Source organism: Lissotriton helveticus, chromosome 1_1 (genome assembly GCF_964261635.1).
Source record: "Lissotriton helveticus chromosome 1_1, aLisHel1.1, whole genome shotgun sequence".
Taxonomy (NCBI): Eukaryota; Metazoa; Chordata; class Amphibia; order Caudata; family Salamandridae; genus Lissotriton; species Lissotriton helveticus.
In genome coordinates, this window is record NC_136057.1 from 1,647,734,426 (window position 1) to 1,647,743,130 (window position 8,705).

Sequence of the window (8,705 nt, forward strand, 5' to 3'; positions counted from 1 at the left end):
ATTCCTGAGCCCTTCCCTCCCTCCCTGGGTTGCATTGTTTCTTTGGGGTGATTGTTTAGCTTTCTGGGATTGTTTTCTTTGGTATTCTCAGGATGTTTCTCTCCGGCACTTCCTCCTTTATTGTCACGTGATGGTGACACCATGTTGGGGGAAGTGCAAAAGCTCAGCTCGGTAATAAGTTTCCGTGGAGCAGACTAGCTGCTCACTGTTAAGGAATGGGACGGGGAGACCAGGACTCGGAGTAATGAATATTACCGGTGAGTAACCGGGCATCACTAAGCACTTGAAAGGCCTGTTCTGCTTCTGGGGACTTTCAGTGAAGGGTAAAAGGTGATTGATAGATAAAAAGAAGCTCATTGGAACACTTGTCCATAAAACATTCTAAAACAATAAGCCAGTTACATTATAACATCCACTTAAAAACCCACTAACCCCCCTCCCCCACCAAGAGAAGCACGACTTATTCAAACCCATCCTTAAAACTCTGCTTAACAATAACAATAAACACGTGCAATTCGTACTGCAACATCATGGTAGCAGCGCATTTCAAATAAAAGCCCTATTGCATCCAACCTTGAAAGTGTTTGTTCTTTTGAAAATAAAGGTCTTAAAAACTTGATAGGGATGTGAAAATAAAAAACACAATCCCCTGCCGGCCGTCACCTACCCAGCCGGACATTGTTTTATTTATTTATTTATTTTGAGAGTTTTATACAGCGCAAACAAGACCCTTGCGGATATCAGAGTGCTTTACAAGGTGAGTGTCTAGGTAGCAAAGTAAAGTTCTTTACACATCAGTTAAATGCAAGTCAAAGCGCGAATACATAACATCTCGTAAAAGCAAAGTAGTAAGGTACATCACAAAACTATCCTGGTGAGTCAGGCAAAGGGTAGACATATTGTCTAGGATGCCTGGATGGTCTATTGTCATAATAAGGGTTAGTAGCGAGGGTACGTTTGGTCTCAAGATTTCTTTAGACCATGCTCAGGTGAATTTAGCCTTGAGAATCGATTTTACTTCTTTTTTGAAAGATGCAGTAGAGGAATTAAGTGTGTTTTCTGGGGGTAGGGCATCCAAGATTCTGGGCGCCATCCCTGAAAAGGTTCAGTTATATGTTTTCTTCTTGTTGAATCTTTGCGGTTTCAGTGACAAGTTTTCCGCACTTCTTGAGGATCTGATCCCACCAGAGATCGTCAGTTTCTGTGCCAGATAACTGGGTGCCTTGTGATGCATGGCTTTGTGAGTCATACACACTATCTTCAAATAAATTCTGGCTTCAAAAGGTAGCCAATTCAAGGATTTTAGGTCCGGGGAAATGTGGTTACTTCTTTTAGAACCAGTGATGAGTCTCTCTGCAGCATTGATTGAAGCTCTTAGAGGGGCCATTGTAGCTTAGGTCAGGCCACAGAGAGAGACACTTCCGTACTTCACTCTAGGGATAACTAGTGCTTGAACTGCCTGCTTGAAGGCGTTGTCCGGCAGGAAAGGTTTCAGCTTCCTCAGTGTATTCATCTGGAAGTTTGCTCCTTTTGTTGCGTTGCTGAGGTGTTTTTGCATATTGAGGTTACTGTCAAGTGTTATTCCCTGTGATTTCGCTGAATCCACGATGGTTGGTTGACCGTTGAGTGCCGTAAGATGTTTGATCCAGTCTTGCATTATGGGAACTTGGGCGGGACGAGCGATTAGGAGGATTTCGGTTTTAGGGCATTCAATTTGAGATGGTTTTCTGCCAGCCATGTCTGGGTTTTCCCAAGCGTTGTGTTAAGCGATTTGATGTCTTCTAGGGTAAAGATCTTAAGGTATAATTGTGTGTTATCAGCGTACATGTGATATTGCACATTAGACGCATGTAGAATTTCGGTGAGTGGTTCCATGAAAAGATTAAACAGTGTCAGGGATAGTGAGAACCCTTGCGGGACTCCCACAGTTACTGGGATGGGTTTGCACAGGGAGTTGTTGACCTTAAATTGTTGTGTCCGGTTTTGGAGGAATGAGGTAAACCACTTTAGCATTGACCCTGATAATCCCATCCTGTGTTTCAGAAGATCTATCAGGCTCTCGTGTTTGACCGTGTCAAAGACTGAGGAGAGGTCTGGCAGGATGAGTAGGCAGGCTCCATTCTGATCCAGGATTTGTAGAGTGTTGTCAATTACATGTGTCATGGCTGATTCAGTGCTGTGACCTGTTTGGGAACCTGATTGGTATTTGTTAGGTAGGTCAAAGTGATCAATATGTCTTATCAGCTGAAGGTGACACATTTTTCCAATAGTTTTGCCAAGGTAGGAATATTGGATATAGGGCGATAGTTGTTTAGGTCCTTTTGGTCAGCCGTGGGTTTCTATAGAATGGGGGATACCTGCCCGGCTTTGAGGGTGTCTGGGATGCAACCTTGTTGTAGTGAGGTGTTTATGATCTTGGTCCAGAGAGGTAGAAGCAGTGGAGTTAAGTCTTTAACAGCGTTTGCGGGGAGAGGATCGGTGAAGTGATTGGCAGGATTCAGGGCACTAAGCATTTTGCATATAGCTTCTTAACTGTAAGTAGCAAAGGATGACCAGGCTGCATCATTTTTTAGGTCAATCTTTGATGGGATTTGGTGCAGTGCAATTGGAAGGGATGGGGAGGTTTTCATATGTGGTCCAGAGTGTAAGATTAGATCATTCAGGAGGTCAATCTTGGTGCTGTCAGTCTTCTGAGTAAAGAAGGCAGCAAATTCTTCACAGTTGGGTTGTGAGCATGCTTTATCTTGCAGACAGTGAGGTGCATCCTTAGATTGGATTTTGATAAATTCAAAACATTTTTGGATGATTTTTTGCTTGGTTTAGTTGGTAGCTGTAGAAGTCTGCTTTAGTGCGCTTGATCTTTCTGTAATATGCATTTCTCTTCTTCCTTAGAATCTTGAGGTGATTTGGGGATGGAGCTGATCTCCATGTCTGTTCAGATGTTCTGATTGATCATCTATCCTCGTTGAGTATTCCATTGTACCAGGGCTTAGAGTCTTTTATGGAGACTCTCTTTAGTTGAAGGGGGGCTACCTCATTTAGTATCGAGTACATGGAATTGAGGTAATGATTGATATGGTCATGGACTTCGGAAATCCCTTCAGGGGGCAGAAGTAGGTTGTAGCTGGAAGATGGAATTATGTTAGGGTTGATGTTTTCCAAGTCTCTCTTCCATACTTTTGGTCTTGTGGATTGAACCGAGTTAAGTTTTGCTGTTTCCTTGATAATGAAGGTGATAATTTGATAGTCTGACCAGTTGCAGGGCAGTATCGACTCTAACTGAATGGAATCTCTTTTAGAGATTATTATATCCAGGATTAAACCTTTATCGTGTGTAGGGCTGTTACAAATTTGGGTGAGGTGTAGGTCATCGAGGTAGTTTTTGAGACTATTGACCACTGCATCATTGTTGTCGTTCCAGTGGAGATTGAAGTCTCAGAGAAATATTTGGATATTTAGATGTCTGGTGTTAGATGAGACAATATCCATGAATTGTTCGATGAAGGTGAGGTTGTCACCTGGTGGATGATAGAGGGTGTGTAAAGAGCGTACTGGTTTGCCATTACTGGTGATGTTGAGGCATATGTATTTGCAAGAAGGGAATACAGGAGATATGGATCTGTTTACTTAGATATTGTTACGGTGTATGCAGGCGATACCACCCCCTGTCTTATCAATTCTGTCCAGTCTGATGACGTCATAATTTGGGGGCACTAGTATGTAAATGATTGGTGTGGAGGTTTCCTTTAGCCAAGTTTCGGTTAACATTATCAGGTCCGGTTGATGTGTGAGCATGAGATCAGCTATGTCAGCTATGTGTCTTGAGGCGATCTATAATTTAGGAGTATGCATTTAAGACGGGCGTGATGAGGGATGAAGTAGGTTCCTGAATGAGGGGAAGTCTTCTTAGGTTGTTGTCAATGATGCCTCTAGTGTTGTGTTTAGTGGTCCTGTGAGGCTTGGGGGGATAGATGGGATTGTCTCTATACTGGGAGCGAGAAGATTCCTGAGAAAGGGTTTATATGATTGTAATAGAGAGAGTAAATCGATCTCCGAAAGCGGATTGGTGCTACGGATTGGGCGGGTTGATTTATTACGAGAGGGAACTGATTTCCAGCTGGGTAGCGCAAGTTTCGAAGTGACTATTAGGTGGTTCAGGTACCCGTTAGATTTAGACTGTCTTGTAGCTCTGGTGAACCATGGTTGTCTCGATATCACTTCATTAAATGCTTGAAGTTCTTCTTTGATTTGACGTAATGAGATCATGATCTCATCAAGTATGGGGTCTGGTGCGGGTATGAGTAGGGTTGGAGGCTGTGTTATGGATGTGGATGGCTGCGTTGTGGTCTGGTCAAGTCTGGGGTCTGGTGCGGGTATGAGTAGTGTCATGTATTCCTATAGGTTCTGAATTGATCCCCCTATTCCTGACCCTATTCTGGTTAACCTAACTATCAAGTTAACTAACAGTCAGCCCATGAGGCAAGACAAGCCCCCATGATGCAGATACCGTTATCTGACGCAGTCACACTACGGCACAGGAACGTGTTATCTGATTAGGTCATAACGCTTGAGATCTAATTAGACAAGCGACATTCCTCCAGCCCCTGATAAGGCATACGACGTTCTCATAACAAATCAAACCTATGACAACCTGGAAAATCCGTGCGGCCATTGTTTTGATTTCACAGAGAACTTCAGTAAAAGAATGTGCTAACGAGCAACTCGTATGACATCTTTATTGACGTATCTATGTCCATCCTTACATCAATCTCGGCACCTTTAAGGTATAAATATTGCCGATCTTGCCCTATGCAAACACACGCGTGGTGACGAGACGGAGCAGCCACACTTGCCGAAGCCGAGAGCAGAGCAGACCCCGCTGGCAGCAGCCCCGCCTTCCTGACGCGCTGAGAGACGCGCTGCTATCTCCTGCCGAGAGACCCAGCACCGGCGCTTTCGGGCAGCCCTCGCAGGCGGCCTGGAATATCGAGAGCAGAGAAAGAGATACCATTCCTCATTCATCCTAAATTCCAGGTACAGAACTGAATAACCCCTCACAGAGAATTCTTTTAGTTATTCACTTGGCAAAACAAACTTAACTTAAACTGTAACTTTCTATTCCCGCCCACGCATTAGACTTAGGTCAGGTACACGGGGTAGGCGTATTTAGAAACACCAGTTGAGTACGTTTAGTCAAATGTATATGTGTATGTAAATATATTTTAATCATTTTAAACATCATATGGCTCAGAAACCATATCAATGTTTCTACAGTATTATTTTATACTATTGCTTTTAATGTATGCACTTTACTTAACTATAAGTATTGCAATAATATCGATCCATTTCTCTTGTACGAGAAAAGAGACTGATCAATAAATAACACCTTTTTATTGAACACGCCCGTCTCTTCCTTTTCTCTACATTCTGATGAGACTAAGAATGCACGTACTGACTGAGTAAAATAATTGCCTTGTGCTCACACGACTCTGGAGATACACTCTTGATTAGGGGAGAGCAAAGTTGTCAAGTTCTATGGTTGTCAGAAACTAAATCCCTTCTTGTCTAATCAGGGGAGTTAATTCTTTCCTGAACATTCGAGAAAGTTTCTAGCGAACTCTGAGCTACGCTGGCAAACCCAAAACTTAAGTCTAGTATCGACAGTAGTAGACCTAGTTAACGTCTGGCCTAGGCCTTTACTGCTGTAGGTATTATTCCAATGCGCAGAGCCTATTGGGAAGATAGGAACTACACTACATGGCGCCCAACGTGTTTGGAAAGGGCGATAAAACTAACGTAAGACATTTAGAGTAACTCAGTCGTGCTTTCTCACTCAGACCCCTTTTCCCAAATACTCCAAAGACGTCTGGAGTGGGTGAAAGGTAATATCCTCCAAAACCTCGCAGGAGGAAACTCCTATGTATGGTTCTTGGTATAGTCAACGTTGAAGGATAAACAGTTCCAAAATATTGTGCATCTAATCTCTGTTTCCATAAGAAACCTGATCTGCAAACAACCAAAAAACCATCCTGACAGTAAAATGTCAGACAATGATGAAGAAAGAGAGGCAGTTAGATTAGCAGCTGAAATAGCAGCAGCTGATACTGCAGCACTAGATGCGGACGGGGATATAATACTCATCCCGGTCGCCAAAAGGAAATCTATAACCTTAAAACTTATAGAAAATGGACTGACACCTAGAGGTGGTACAGTCATATTCGTAATTGAGGCACACGAATATCGGCAGACAGAGGTATACTATTCATGGATACATTTTCCAACAGCAAATGCTGTAACAAAGTACTTCCACTATTACAAAATAGAGGTACCACCTGACATTTACACTCCTTTCGAGGAGGTGGAAGTACCACTCAAATTCCAAGAGCATTTGCTCTTATTTGATGGCGCCCTAATACATAACAATCACATTACAAGGCTCGGTCCTTTAGGTAGACCAGGAGCAACGTGGCCGGTCTTAGCCGGATACACACCACACCCAGACATCGAAGGAATGTCTACAGGAGAGCTGTTAATACAGCTAAAACAATTACTAAAAATTCATAGACAATTAGTACAGTATGTAATGCGGACTTCAACAATTCAGCCAGCGATTAAACTTCCACAGCTGACCCCTCACCAGGGGAACACAAATAAGATTACACCACAGAACATCCAGTCTTGCCTAGGTAAAGTACCGGCTAAACGGGAACAAATACCATTCTGGTTGGCACAGAAAATTAACCAAATAGAGGCGGTGTTTCCTGACACCACCCCGCTGGAAAAACACAGGATTCTGACTATCTGTCTTCCAATGGGAATCGCACCACACATTGAGGACTGTCACACTTGGGGTACAGTCTTTGCTTCCATCTACACAAAAACGCACGGTGTTCCATCCATTTCGGTGATACCAGATGTGCTAAAACAAATTCAAGACGAATACGGTCCAGAGCCTGCTTTAACTCTTGGTATGAAATTACTGAAAGACTTCAAGCCGGTCTCGGCTATATTATTAGCCAATATAAAAGGTGAAGCAGCAAACGTGGCGATCCGCCAAAGGTTAAAAGAGACAGATATAGCAGACCAACCAGCTGAAATTGCCAGAATCATAGAAAAATCCTATGAAGAACTAGGTAGAGATAGTTTAGGTGGAATACCCGTAAAACCGCAACTGACTGAAGGTCCAGAAAAAATATTTTTTAATAATAATTCACCAAAAAAGAACTGGGATGGAAACAAACAATCCAATCCAAAAGAAAAGAAATTCCAGTCCCGAGGAAGGTCTCCTAGGCGAAGGGAGAAATCTCCGAACCAGAGACACAGGTCACCCCAGAGTGACCCCTCTGGGAAAAGATATAACCTTAGAAATAGGGATAATATTAAAAAACCTGATAGATATCAAGACATTGATACACGTCCCTCTCAATCTTTTCAGACTTCCTCGCAGAAATCGGAAAGAAGAGGACGATCAGAACAAAGAGAAGAGCACGCCAAGTCCAAAGACAAGGAACCTGCTCAGCAAAAAAAGAAATTACAATTTCCAAAAAAGAAGGTAGCCAGTATCAAGGTAGTTAACAATGCCGAGAATACTGAGGACACAACTGAAAAACGGAGAGTGGGCTCAGACAATGCTAGACAGCGCAGCAGAAGTGAGCATAGCTCGCAAAGTCCTTATGAATCATCTGGAGACAGTGGACACAAATGAATATCTTCAAGTGGAAACTGCAGACACCAGAGTTAGCAAACCCCACAAGATATACGAGATAACATTACGTATAGAGGGAGATAAGACTAGGAAAATAAGGGGACTATTTTGGGATAATCTCTCCAAGGGCTATGATATCCTTCTAGCTGAAAAAGACTGGCCACCAGAGTTTGTCAGGGAGTGCCCTCATGGCGAAGAAGTAATTATGCCTGCCTTCTCAAATCAAATCCCGATTCATAAAAAATACGCACTTGCTAGAAAGTGGGCAGTGGCCTTAGCACCTGCTTTATATAAAAATCATGTAGGATGGGATGAGGAATCTCCTCCTCACAAAATCCAGTTAAAATCACAACCTACTGCACAAAGACAGTACCCAATTAAGCAAGAAGCTAAAAAACAGGTAAATGAAATACTAGATCAGCTAGAATACCAGGGGGTGATTGAAACTTGCACCTCACAAATGAACAATCCTTTGTTTCCGGTCTCCAAACCAGACAATTCATATCATCTAGTTTTGGATTACCGACACCTAAACACATGTTGCAAAACTTTTGCAGTGCAAAACTCACACAGTGCTGCACTAATGAATAACATAGTGCGCAAAAAATACAAAACTACCTTGGACATCTCCAATGGATTTTTTTGTCAAAATATAGCACCAGAGAGTAGATATTTAACTGCATTCTCAGTAAATGGCACTCAAAAACAATTCTGTTGGTTAGCCCAGGGGTACAAGAACAGCCCGGGGGTATTCTCAGCGAGAGTAACAGAATTAATACAACTATATGATGATGAAGCATTATCTCATGTCGATGACATTTACTTAACAGATGATGACTTGGAGACTCACTTGAAAAGAGTGAACACCATAATACTTGGGTTCGCTGCAGAGGGTTACAAATTCAACTTTAAAAAATCCAGAATTGCCCATCTGACAGTCTTGTACATAGGATATGAATTATCAAGTATAGCCTGGTTGACAATTATCCAGAACTAGTAG